The sequence below is a fragment of the Callospermophilus lateralis genome, chromosome X, assembly GCF_048772815.1.
Source record: "Callospermophilus lateralis isolate mCalLat2 chromosome X, mCalLat2.hap1, whole genome shotgun sequence".
NCBI lineage: Eukaryota > Metazoa > Chordata > Mammalia > Rodentia > Sciuridae > Callospermophilus > Callospermophilus lateralis.
In genome coordinates, this window is record NC_135325.1 from 80769522 (window position 1) to 80782987 (window position 13466).

Below are 13466 nucleotides of genomic sequence, written 5' to 3' on the forward strand. Positions count from 1 at the left end.
TTCAAGAATTTCTACTAAATGCCATTAAAAACAGAGATAATATGGAATTTGAACTTTGATATAATTTCCTGACCTCATGGTTATCATTGTGGAAACTCCACTCCAGGTATCTATGGTAATCCTGGATCTCCCGGTTAAGTACCTTAGATCCCCAGGATGTTGTTCCCACTTTTCTCATCATCCTTAGCTCATTGTTGCACTGATGAAATTCTAAAGAGACCCTGACCAAGAGGACATCAGGTATGGCAGAAGACTCTTGCTCTCATCAACTTTGTTTGTTAGAAGATCAAAGTTTTAATATATATGAAGCATGCCAAGAAAACCAAAAATTGCTGTAGTAACCTATTACCTGACTTGGAAAGAGGGGTATAGTTTTGAGAAAAATAGAACACTGTCCTTTCTCCTATCTCAGGAGCATTTGTAGAGAGATTTTGCACATGAGCAAAGAAAACTCTTAATAAAAAGAGACCTAAAATCAACTTCTTCTACAAGAGTCCTGAAGCTCAAGAAGGAAAAATCAAGAATGAATATAGGATATGCCATACAATTGAAATGCTTATGCACAAAGATAGCCTATAGAACAGGAGAAAAACATTGCCATATGCTCTTTTCATATGGAATTAATATCTAGAATATATAAATAACCCAAAAAATGCAATGCAAAAAGTGAATAAATGGGCAAAATAACTGAACAGAAATTTCTCAAAACAAGAAATACAAAAGACAAAAAAAAAATTGAAAAAATGTTCAACTTCTCTAGCAATCAGGGAAATGAAAATAAAAACTACACAAAGATTTTATCTCACTCCATTCAGAATGGCAGTCATCAAGTATATAAATAATGAAAATGTTGGCAGAGATGTGGGGGGAAAGGTACACTCATATATTGTTGGAGGGACTGCAAATTAGTACAACTATTTTGAAAAGCATTGTAAAGTTTACTTAGGAAAATCATATGACCTAGCTATTCCACTCCTTTGTATTTATCCAAAAGAACCAAAATCAGCATAATATTACATTATAGCCACTTCACTATTTATAGCAGGACAATTCACTGTAGCCAAATTATGAAATCAACTCAGACACCTTCAACAGTTTTACTCAGCTATAAAGAAGAATGAAATAATGGTGGTAAATGGATGAAAATGGAGAAAATCATGCTAAGTGAAATAAGCTAGACTCAGAAAAAAAATAAACAGTTTCATGGTTCTTCTCATATGTGGAAGCTAGAGCAAAATAAGGGAAAGAAGGTGGTGAGGAAAGGGATAAGACATCATAAAGATACAGAGAAGATCAGAGGAGTAGAAGAAGGAGAATGAGAGGGAAAGAGAAAGAAAAGGAAAGGAGAAGAAATTTGGAATGAATTTATTTTAGAATTTTTGAGTGAGAATTTATTTAATTTAGCTACTAACTTCACAAGTAGATTAAATAGTGTTCTAAAAAATTGTGTGCACTTCAAACCCCAGAATATAAAGTTATTTGTAAGTAATTTATTTGCATATATAATTTGCATAAGATCCCAACATGATATCATAATGGATTTATGGTGGGACCTATACTCAATATCTCATGCCCATGTAAACAGTGAGAAGGACATCAGAAACATGGAGTCGTCAATGTGAGATAAAGGCACAGAATGGAGTGATAATTTTTTTTTATTCTTTTTTTTCTTTCCTTTTTTTTATTGGTTATTCAAAACATTACAAAGATTGCAGAATCACATCAGTTACACATCCACATTTTTACTTAATACCATAATAGCAACTGTTGTATTCTGCTACCTTTCCTATCCTCTACTATCCCCCCTCCCCTCCCCTCCCATCTTCTCTCTCTACCCCATCTACTATAATTCATTTCTCTCCTTATTTTTTTCCCATTCCCCTCACAACCTCTTATATGTAATTTTGTATAACAATGAGGGTCTCCTTCCATTTCCATGCAATTACCCTTTTCTCTCCCTTTCCCTCCCACTTCATGACTCTGTTTAATGTTAAACTTTTCCTCCTGCTCTTCCTCCCTGCTCTGTTCTTAGTTGCTCTCATTATATCAAAGAAGACATTTGGCATTTGTTTTTTAGGGATTGGCTAGCTTCACTTAGCATAATCTGCTCTAATGCCATCCATTTCCCTGCAAATTCCATGATTTTGTCATTTCTTAGTGCTGCGTAGTACTCCATTGTGTATAAATGCCACATTTTTTTTATCCATTCATCTATTGAGGGGCATCGGGTTGGTTCCACAGTCTAGCTATTGTAAATTGTGCTGCTATGAACATAGATGTGGCAGTATCCCTGTAGTACTACAATACACACAATACGCAATAGCTGGGTCAAATGGTGGTTCCATTCCCAGCTTTCCCAGGAATCTCCATACTGCTTTCCATATTGGTCTCACCAATTTGCAGTCCCACCAGCAATGTACAAGAGTACCCTTTTCCCCACATCCTCGCCAGCACGTGTTATTGTTTGACTTCATAATGGCTGCCAATCTTACTGGAGTGAGATGGTATCTTAGGGTGGTTTTGATTTGCATTTCTCTGACTGCTAGAGATGGTGAGCATTTTTTCATGTACTTGTTGATTGATTGTATGTCCTCCTCTGAGAAGTGTCTGTTCAGGTCTTTGGCCCATTTGTTGATTGGGTTATTTGTTTTCTTATTGTTTAATTTTTTGAGTTCTTTGTATACTCTGGATATTAGGGCTCTATCTGAAGTGTGAGGAGTAAAAATTTGTTCCCATGATGTAGGCTCCCAATTTACCTCTCTTATTGTTTCTCTTGCTGAGAAAAAACTTTTTAGTTTAAGTAAGTCCCATTTGTTGATTCTTGTTATTAACTCTTGTGCTATGGGTGTCCTATTAAGGAATTTGGAGCCCGACCCCACAATATGTAGATCGGAGCCAACCTTTTCATCTATCAGACGCATAAGGCAGGAATTGTTACAGATTATTGGCAACCATTAGAAGCTAGGACAGAAGAATTGGGAAGTTTTTCACTTAGAACCTCCAGAGAAAACCAACTCTATTCTCATTTTTATTTAATGTTTTTGGCATTTGCAATTTATTTCATCTAATTTATATACTTTGTTTTCATACATTGTTGCTCATAGTATTCTCTATCAATTTTTTTAATTTATTTAACATTGGTAGTAATGCTTCTTTTGAAATGCAAAGAAAAAAAATTTTTCATTTCAATCCAGCAAAAACTGTATAAATTTTATGAGTACTTTCAAAAAACATTTTTTTATTTTATTGATTTTCTCCATTTCCTATTCTAAACAATTTTGTGAATTGGGAATTGAACCCAGGACATCTAACTACTGAGCCATATCCAAAGCCATTTTCTGCACTTTATTTAGAGTCAGGGTCTTGCTGAGTTGCTTGGGGCTTTACTGAGCTGTAGAGGCTGTCTTTGAACTCTTGATTCTCCTTCCTCAGCTTCACAAGCTGCCAAGATTACAGGCATACTCCACTGCACCCAGCACATAATTATTTTCTCCCTTTGGCTTTCTTTAAGACTAGCTTGCTCTTTATTCCATTGTCTTAGTACAGAACATTTGGTTGATTTGAGATATTTCTTACTTATAAACAAGTTATATTTAGAGATGTATATTTCTCTTTGTAAATTGATTTCCCTGCATTTTGTAAGTTATTGGCATATCCTATCTTTGTTTTCACTCATCTTAAGTAATTTCAAGTAGTTTCTAATGTATTTGCTTCTTTTTTTTTCCTTTCAAACATCCGTCATTAAAGAGTATATTGTTTACTTTCAAAAAAAAAAAAAGAATATGAATTTCCTAAATTTGTTTGTTAATTTCTAATTTTACTCCATTGTGAAAGGAGAATGTATTTCAGTTTTTTATTCTTTAACATTTATTGAGTTTATTTTATGGTCAAATGTTGTGTATCATGAAAAATATGCCATATGCACTTGAGAAAACATTTATTTCGCTATCGTTAGATTATTTTATCTGTCAGTGTGATTTATATGATATCCAATTTTTTTTTTTCAAAATTTCTATTTATTTGTTGATTTCTACTTGTAGAACATAGACTAGAAGGGAGCACTTCCAAAGTCATTTTATGAGGCCAGCATTACTTTGATGCCGAAACCAGGGGGAAAAAAAGACTTAACAAGGAAAGTTTTGTTATAGTCTAACAAAGAAATAGAAATGAAAACTCTTAACAAAACTATAGAAAATAGAATTGAGCCCATGTATTATTCAACTTTAAATCACCATGACAAATTCATGACAAAAACAACTAGAAGAGAAAATTTTATTTTGGCTCATGATTTTAATTCACTGTAGGCCATCTTGATTGCTTTTATTTGAAGGGAGGTATAAAATCATTGTGAAAGGGTGAAATAGAGAAGATCTGCTTGATGAGTTCATGGCATCTGGGAAGTGAAGAGAGGAAGACTTGGGAGGAGATAAAACTTTCCAATGTGAGGCATACTCTAAAAGCTCATGTGTGCGACAATGCAAGAAGGCCTAGAGGTGAAATGATTGGGTTATGAGAGTCTTTATATACTCAGTGTGTTAATCCACTGACAAGTATTAATTGGATAGTAACTTTATACAGATAGGGTGTTGCTAGAAGAGGTAGATCCCTGAGGGTATGATATATATATATATATATATATATATATATATATATATATATATATATATATATAGATATATAGATATATATAGATATATAGATATATAGATATATAGATATATATGTAGATATTCCGTGTTGATCAGGGCTATTTCTTTTCCTCTGCTTCCTGGTGTCATGTGTTCTGCTGCTTTTTTACTACCACACTCTTCTGCCTTGATATTGTGCTTTATCCTAAGCCCTGAGGAATGGAGTTAGCTATCTATGAACTGAGAGCTCTGAAACTGTGAGACTAAATAATCTTTTCCTCCTCTAAAATTTTTCTTTTCAGGTATTTTGTCACAACAGTGGGGAAGAAAAAGCTGACTAAAACACCAAAGCATGCCCCTAGTGACCTACTTTCTCTTACTAGGTCCCACCTCCCAAGAGTTAATTCAGTCATCAATGGATTAATCCACCTATAGTGTCAGAGGCCTTGTGAACCAATAATTTCCTAAATTCTCAATTTCAAGCACATGAGATGTTGGGGGACATTCAAGATCCAAACCATAACAATTCACTCCTGTCCCCCAAAGACTCATATCCGTCTCTCAGTGCAAAGCACATTTAGCCAGTCTCCAAAAGTAACTGGTCTTATCAGTTCCCATGTTTCTCAAAAGTCCAAGTCTAAAATCTCAGAGATCTATGAATCTGTTAGTTGTGAATCTCTGTAAAAATAAAAAATAAGCTATATACATCCAATATAAATTGCTACAGAGTAAATATTTTCATTCCAAAAGGGAGGAATGGGGACACAGAAAGAAAGGATTGATCAAAGCAGAATAGAAAACTAGCAGAACAAACATTAAATCCTATAGTTCCATATCTGGCATCTAGAGCATGTGGTTGTGAGATGTGAATGCCAACAGGTTTGGGAAACCCCAATCCTATGGATTTATTGGTTGCAACCCACATGAATTCTCTTTTGGACTGAATCTATTCCCTGCCTTTATATTTCTTCAGCAGGCTTTCCATATTTCTGGCATTTCTAACTTTTGGGGTTTTCCAATACAGCTTGAGTTTTACTTGGAGAGCTTCATGCATCACCATATGAGGAGATTCCTGTAGGGATTACAATTCTGACACACACTGTTCTTATAGATCTTCATTTGAAATCTTGGTGACAGTCCCCATGACCCCATAACTCTAACATTCTTTGTGTCAGCAAAAACAGCACTGTGTATGATGTCAAGTTCTACTCACAGCAGAAGCAAAAGCTGGGACCACTTGGATCACACCTGCAGTGGCCTGTGACATCTCTTTGCAATAAGTGTGCCCTGGCACTTTATTCTCAATGCAGTCTTTTTAATGAGTTCCCACTTTTATATATGAGCCTCAGTTGAGAGGGCTTATGCTGATTTTTTTTGTCTCTCTGTAGACATATTATATATCTCATGGTGTCATATTAGATGTGCTTATCTCTTCACTAATCACTGCTTCCAAGATGACAATGTTTCTTGTGCTTTTTTGGTTAAATCACCCCCACTCCCAATTTTTCTATTCTGCTTTTTACTCATGACCCTTACAGTAAACTGGGCAAAAAACCCAACAAAAATAACAAGCCAGTGCTTGAATTCTGTGCTTCCATAAAATTTCCTTTGTCAGATTAATTACTCAATCACCATTAAAGGCAGTCTCAAATAAATCTCAGGGTATAGGCAATATGCAGACAAGTTCTTTGCCAGAATATTATATGAACAGCCACTAGTACAATTGCTAGTGGGGCTCTCATTCCCATGTAAAGAATAATGAACACAATCTTTACTCTTCATGGACTGAGATGTCTGAAACTGTGAGCCCACAAATAAACTTCTCCTCCTCTAAAATTGTTCTTGTCAGGTCTATTAGTTACAGCAGCAAAAAAAAAAAAAAAAAAAAAAAAAAAGCTAACTGAAATACCAGGTATAGTCACAGCAATGACCCCACTTTTTGGTACTAATTTTCTGTGTCAGTTATTTTTGTGTCACTGTGATAAATACTGAGAATAACAATTTAATGGAAAAAGAGTTTATTTTGACTCATAGTTTCAGAGGTTTCAGTCCATGGTTGTCCAGTGTCGTTGCTGTGGGCCTAAAATGAGGTAGAACACCATGGTGAAAGAGTATGTAGGATAGTTTCTCAGTTTATGGAAGGCAGAAATAAGGGAGAAAGAGAGGAAGGGAGTGAGGGAGGGAAGGAGAGAGGGAGGGAGGGAGGGAGGGAGGAAGAGAGAGTGAGAGAGAGAGAGAGAGAGAGAGAGAGAGAGAAGCAGTACAGGGCATGCCTCCAGTGACCTACTTTTACCAACAGACTGAAAGACTCAGTCTTTCAGTCATCAATAGATTAATCTACTGATGATTCCAAAGACCTCATGATCCAATCAGTTCATTTCAAAACAAACAGTATGGATTTATCTTTGGAAATTTTGATATAAATTGGTAATATCAACTCCATATATGATTGATGTTGAGTATAAAATCCAGAATAAATCATTAGATCAAAGCTAGGAATGAAGGGGTTGAAAAAAACACAATGAGCAGATAAGAAAACCAGAGATTCCTGTGAGGTTATAGAGAAAACAAAAGAAAACCTATCATAAAAGGTTTTTAAATAACTCTTGTGATGACAAAAGATACACATAATGTTTTCCTCAGAAGTGCCATCCACAAATCTTTGTGTGATGATTTTGTTTACATAGGGAGATAAACAACTACAAAATAAATGTTGGATCTAATTTTTGCACTAAGATAGCAGCAGTATTGAAAAACAAATAGGAGATATATTTGTCCTACAATTATTGAAATATATTCTTAATATGGACAACCTACCTTGAAATTATTTTAAACAGCAAGCCTAGGTAATTAGTAAATACAAAATTCTTGCCTTTGAAATGAAATTGATGAAAACTGCTATAGAATGCTTATGTGAACTTTTATGAACTAGATAACACCACTGAAAAAATAAGGAATCACATTTTCAGCACAAATGTACATTTCCAGTATTTGAATTTCTCACTAAAACCACTCACATGTAAAGAAATGCTCTAAGACTTGTTAATTTTATGGAATATTCAAATCGTATGGAATAACAAAGTTTCTTTTCCTACCTGCAGGTAGTTTCATAAGTAAATTTCAACTGATATATGCTGCTAATATAGACCATTTAGTTTTTCCATGTTTCTATTTAATTGGTATTATCAGCATATAGTATTACTTTCACATGTTGAATAATCAACTAAGTATAACTAGGTAGAATCAACTAAGATAACTAGATAAACTAGATATAACCAACTAAGTATAACTAGTTGATATATAGCATAAAAATATCTCAGTTTTTATTGGGTATGGGAACAACTACTTTTGTACTGACACTCACTTTGAGGTAGGTATTGGGATTTAATATTCTTCAATTATTTTCTCAGTGTGTAGTCAAACTAAGATATGATGAAAGAAAGTAAAAACTGGTTTGCCACACTAGAACCTCTATTGATACTGATTAATGTAAGTTTTAACAAAGAATTCAGTATGACACAAGGATTTCTAAGAAAAGACTTTTTCTGAAATATTAAAATACTGTCAATTAATAAACTGTTATTGGTTTGAAAACAATAATCCTTATGTTATTGAAAAAGCTAGAATATTTTCATTTAAAGTGTAAGAAAAAAGTGTGAACAGATTTATCATTATAATTATTGTTAATAGGATAACTTGATTTAAAAAAAAGTAGTTTCTTACTCTTGAGTCAAGAAAGGCACCTTCTGATGAAATATTTTTCTTTTGTCTTGAGAAGTTACCCATAAACACTCATAAATAGACCATAAACACTCTGGAAATGGAAGAATTTTAATAGAGTTCTCTGAGAGTGGATTCCCAGTAGTTGGAGAATAAGTGGATAGAAGTTGGAACAATCTGCTAATTTAACACTACCAACATATTTTTGGAAAGATATTGTTCTTTTTTGTTTTAAGAAAATGGTTTAAAGTGAATTTTTTATTTTATTAAAACATAAAAATGGAGAATTTTATTCTAAAACTGAAGGAATTAGTTCCACATTTCTACCAAAATGAGGGCAAATGAATGGGTAATCTCCAAGTACATAAAATAGGAATTAAAATTTTGAGAACTTAAGTCAGAGCTAGAGTGACTCTTAGAGTGTGAGACCAGTAGGAATTCAGAGAAATTCAGTGTAATAGAATGGACTTTCCATTTAGTGGTATAAGAACTTTGAGTAACATTTCTTGAGCCTAAAGGACAATGACCCTTTTTTCTTAAATTTATTCATAAATGAACAAAAATTTTAAAAAGTAATGCCTTGTTTTCATGGATATATGTTGATGTTTCGTAGGTTCAATGATTATCTCAGTTTTAGTACATGCTTCTATTTCTACTTGATACAATTAACCATCCAATACCAGATGCATTAGTGCCAGTCTTGGAGCTTTCAAATTTTAATGTAAGTTAGATGAAACTGTGTTGCTAAATCCGGACTGTGAAGAGTCCACTCTAATAATTACTTAAGTTTGCAATTAAAAATATACTTTTCATTCAAAAATATATTTGAACTCTCATGATCAATAATTTACATAAGCATATGGTCCTTAATATATGTGGCTTCTGGTTTCTTAGGACAGTGGTTCTGAATCTTGAGTGAATATTGTAATTATCTGGGGAGTTTTAAGCAATTTTAAAGATATGGCCTCATCACCAGACAAATTAATTCAGAATCTCATGTGATTCTTATGGGCAGTTGCTAAGAGCCACAGCCAAGTAATATGATGCATGGCATTTTTGGTTGAAAGGTGACACCAGCAAGCCATTGAGATGATAGGATTATGTTAAGATCTGCATTCATATGGATATTGGACTCCTGCTGTTCACCTCAAACAGCTACAGGACTCCTGGAGAGTTCCCATTGCTTGGGGGAGTGCGGTAGGAGGGAATTCTGAAGGAGGAACTTCCTCTTGGGTTGGGAGAACCCAGCGTGCGTCAGTGGGCAATCTTCAAAAGAGCCAGTGGGCAATCTTCCCACGAGCGTATGGAGCATTGGCGGCAGTTTCAAAAATAAAGTTTGTTCCTGCTAGAGTGGCTTGTGATTTTGTGCCCAGCCAGACTGTGGCATGCAGTCATGGTAGAAAAACACTACCTTAGAATAATAAGGAAGGGTCCTATAGAAAAAGAAGAACATATGTTGATGTAGAAGTGATTTTGAATCCATGTGTTGATCCAATAAAAAATGGAATATTTTACATGAACAACAATATTTTAGAGATATGACAATTACCAAATTATCTGATATGAATGTTGAATATACTATATTCTTTACACCCTCATATCAACTAATGGAACAAATAAGTTACCTAAGTGAAAACTATAAGTTTAGGATTCTTTTTTCTTTTTCTCTTTTGATTTCACTCTCCACTAAGAAAGTAAACTTTAGCATAATTTGATATTAGTATTCAACAAATAGGATAAGTGTGTTCTCCATAATAGTATCTGAGGAATATTTTTCTATGTTCATTTTTTAAGATTATCTAATCTAATATTGATATCTCAAAAAATTCAAATTATTTGGTGCTTGAACAAATAACCAAATTCAAAGTATTATATTACTATAAAACAATTATATGCTCAACATTTTTTAATTTTACAAATATGAGGATTTACTCCCTTGTAGTTAGGTCTGTCTACAAACAGATAAGCTCTGCCAACCTTGAAGAATTTTTTGCCCTATTTACAACTGCTTTAAATTTTAACACATTTTTAACATAGCAAATAGCAATAAGAAATATTGAATCGCTACTACCTTGACTTAAGAATAAAGCAATGGATCAAAGGGAAGGTGCAATTCTATGTTATGCCCACGTCTGAGATTTGTGGTGTAGTGTCTAAAATTCCTGGTTAAGGGTCCATTCAGACCAGTTAGAGATAAGTAGTACATATTTTAGTTTGCTTTTCCTGTGACAATACATCTGTTTTTTATCATGGTATGTAAGTGGGATCACGGAAGAAGACAGACAGAATGATGTTTTTGTGGGTCTATTTAATACACTTAAATTTTATTTTATCAGGGTTATCCAGATAAATTGAATCACTAGTGTTGTATATATGTGTGTGTGTGTGTGTGTGTGTGTGTGTGTGTGTTTGTGTGTGTGTAGAGACAGAGAGAAGGAGAGAGTGAAAGAGAGATGAGAGATATGGGATTACAAAAGAGAGATCTGACATATAATAAGGAACTTTCTTATGTAATAAAGTAGGCAGAATAGTTCTGAGGTCTTCAGTTGATCAGCTAAAGACCCAGGAAAGCTGCTAGTTTATTTCCCACTCTGAGAGTCAAAAGGCTCAAGATTCAGGAAGTGATACTGTTTCAATTTGCATTCAATGGCAGGGAAAGACAGATGATCCAGCTCAAAGAGTCAGATATGAAGAGATTACCTTATAGGTGATAGAATCAATCTTTTTACTCTATTCAAGCCTTTGATAAAAATGAGAGTCTGACACATTAGTAATAGCAATTTCATTAATTCAATCTATCAATTTGAATGTTGATCTCATCCAAAAATTTCCTCATTTATTTTTAAAATAATGTTTTATCTAATATTCTTATACCCCATGACCAAGTCAATTTTACATGTAAAATTAGTCATCATAATATTTTTCCCATTTTTTAGCCACAGCTAATGTTCATACACTAACAGGGATCAAGAGTACTTAAAATTTAACTCCAAGAAGTAAGCATTATTTTTTAAAAATCAAAGTCATGTTGCTTAAATAACTAAAAGCCTATTAACAATATTAGTTGTAGCTTGCAATGAGCAGTAAAATGCAGGCAAGGTCACAAGTGTTCTTTGAATTATTTTGGGGTCTTTCTTTAAACAACTTTCAAAGTAGATGAGAAAACAAAGGGTGGTAGTTAATTTGTAGAAAAATAAACAGAATCTAAAGGAGCTAATCATAAAATATATCAAGAAAAAATGACTAATGGTACTAAATCTTGACAGGGTCCACTGATACTGACTTAAAGCTAGGAATTATGGCTATAAGTGTCTCCAATTGTTTGGGAAAGAAGATTCCTTTAGTAGTGCAGGCACAATTAACTAACATCTGACTGGCAATTGACTCCAGTGCCCACATTAACATGGGATTGACTTTTAGAAAAAGCCCCCATAAAGAGAATGGCCAGCATGAGAGTTCCTTAGAAGACCAACTAAGTTCAGAAATTCTACCGCCCCACATGAAAGAGGAGTTAAACAACTGATTGGCAAAGAGTACAGAAGATTGTCAGGAGTTGCCACATAGGAGTAAGCATGGACTTCAGGTTAGCTTTACCGACAAAGTGTGAGACTTGTTTCTGCTGCTCGAAACAGGTGGATCTCACCTCCACTTGGCAGGGGAATAAAGCTCTGGAAGTGGGCATCACCCAATGAGACTGGTATACACCCCCCTGAAACCCAATCCCTTGCCTCATGTGAGTACAACTTTCTTGAGTGTCTTCCCCTCAATAAATAGGGCTTCAGGGTATTCTCTCTCTCTCTCATCTGCCTCTCTTGCTTCTCTTGTGGGAGCTGAGGCTGAGGAGGTGTCACTAAAAAAGGTATTTTCTCATTCTCTATGTGATTATTTCGTGCCAGCCCAATCGCCTGGAGTGACCCTGACTGATTTAGTCATATATTGTGGCAGAAGGTGGTCTCCAGTTCTCCCAGTAAACATCAAACAGTAATAAAATTGGAGACAGTAATAAAATTGTCTCCTTTATCAAGACAGCCCACTCTGTCCCTTGAGAGTGTTTGTGCTGAAGCCTCACTTTTCTTTCACTTTACTTTCACTTAACTTTCACCTATAATAAAGTTATCTTGCATGGCTTTTGGTGTCTGACTTTAAATTTTTTTTCATAGGAACACAAGAGCTCAAATTTGCTGTTTCATCTCCCAGCTTTCCTGTGACAACAACTTGACTTACTAAAAAATTTGCATAAATTATTTAGGGTTAAGTATATCTCTGGTTTGAAGTTGCAAAACTAATAATGGAGATTATAGAAAAAATAAGGGAAACTATCCAACATATGAGCATAGGCAGCAACTTTCTAAATAAAACTTCTGTGAGTCAGGAAATAATAATAGTGATCAATGGATGGGATTGCATTAAGATAAAACAGTTAAACACATGGATAGAAAATTTACAGAATGGGAGAAAATCTTTGTCAGCTATTTTTCCAAGATAAGATTCAAATCTAGAATATATAAAGAACTTAAAAAACAACATACACATACACAAACACACACCAAAAAAAACACTCAACAAATGGGCAAATTAAATAAAGGCACACTGTTTAAAAGATGTACAAATGGCCAATAATTACATAAAAAGTTAAACATCTCTAGCTATAAAGGGAAAGATAGATGAGCATAGTGGGAACACAAGGTTAACAGAATAATTCTATAAAATGAGCCCACTATGCTGACCTCCCACATGCTTTATTTATTTATTTACTTGCCCAAAAGCAATCTGCCTTCAGCTCTGTCTGGCCTGAGTGGACAGGATAAGTCACAATTCTCAGGAAACTGCTGCAGGGGGTGAAAGTCAAGCAGTCAGTGTAGGTAATGAATGATAAGGGTTGAGAGGAGGAGGGCTGGTTATCAAAGAAAAAGACAACAGGTTGCTAGTAAGTAACCCCTGTGCTTCTGCTCTTTCCTTCTGTTAGGCCCGTACATGGAGAAGAAAGAGAAGGCAATGATAAAAAGGGAGATTCTGGGGCCTATAAAAGAGTAATACACACCCACTCCCATGAATCTCCAGCTCCAGGTCCCCTTCTCTCTGGAGAAGTCTGCTTTTATCCCTTTTCTTAAATAGAAC